Source organism: Cebus imitator, unplaced genomic scaffold (genome assembly GCF_001604975.1).
Source record: "Cebus imitator isolate Cc_AM_T3 unplaced genomic scaffold, Cebus_imitator-1.0 Scaffold1030, whole genome shotgun sequence".
Lineage (NCBI taxonomy): Eukaryota > Metazoa > Chordata > Mammalia > Primates > Cebidae > Cebus > Cebus imitator.
The window spans coordinates 3,209-4,252 of record NW_016108345.1 but is presented as its reverse complement, the minus strand read 5'-3'; positions in this window follow the sequence as shown (position 1 = coordinate 4,252).

The following is a 1,044-nucleotide window of genomic DNA, read 5'->3' as shown; positions in this document are numbered from 1 at the left end:
TTATCTTTATGCCTCTAGATTATTATGCGGGGCTATTTCAGCAGAAAGTTAAAAAGCATATTTGTACTGACTAAACAACATGGAAAATCATAAATATAACGCAAAGCGTAGACATGAGAGGCTCCAGGCCTGGATAATGAAACAGTATGCAGGTAATTTCCTTGGCCAATTCTACAATGACACACCCAGCATGTCATCTTCATTCACCATTTAAATCCTATTATGCGGGGACATGGCAATGACATTTTCAAGGTTCACATACAGATGTGAAATTTTATGTGAATAGGGGAGGAGATGACTCTGCAATTTTCCTCTGAAAGACCAGGAAAGCCTGGACAGCCCACCTCCCTAATCTCCGTGACTGCACCACGGGCCCACGTGGACACTCATCCCTAATAGGATAAGAGAACTCCATTGATGCAGCTGAGCATTTTATAATATAAATTACTAGAGACTGGCATTGAGGTTTCAATAACTAATATTTATAACCTAAATTTAATTATGCCTGAATTGTTACCTCTTTCTTCAGTGAAAATTTGCTTGCTGTGATTGAGTTTTAGGAAGATTCCCAAAATTCACAACTGAGCTTCCAAGAGGGTACTGAGAGCAAACACTGGATGAGGGCAGAGAAACCCACCTTTACCGTATTCAACACCAAACTGAAGTGAACTCAGCAAGATCCATGATCACTGCTGCTTCTCTGCAGATTTCAGGTTTCTGCTTCTCACAATTCCAACACAGACTCTCCCACTCCTCAAACGTTTGGCCTCCACTTGCTGTAAGGTCACACTCTGTTCTTAGCGTGTTGTCTGAACCATTTCATGACTGTGGGGTGAGCCATTAAATGAAAATTCTGTCTTCTCAAATTGAATCCCATGGTTGGTCATGCATTATTTTTCTGATTATGGTAATTGAGTTTTCTTGGCATGCTCATTACTAGTAATATGCAAAGCCATTTCAGTTACATGTTTGATGCTTCATTTTTTGTTGCTGTGACACTTTTTCTTCTATTGAGTCTTCCCACAGCATTATAACATGATCTGG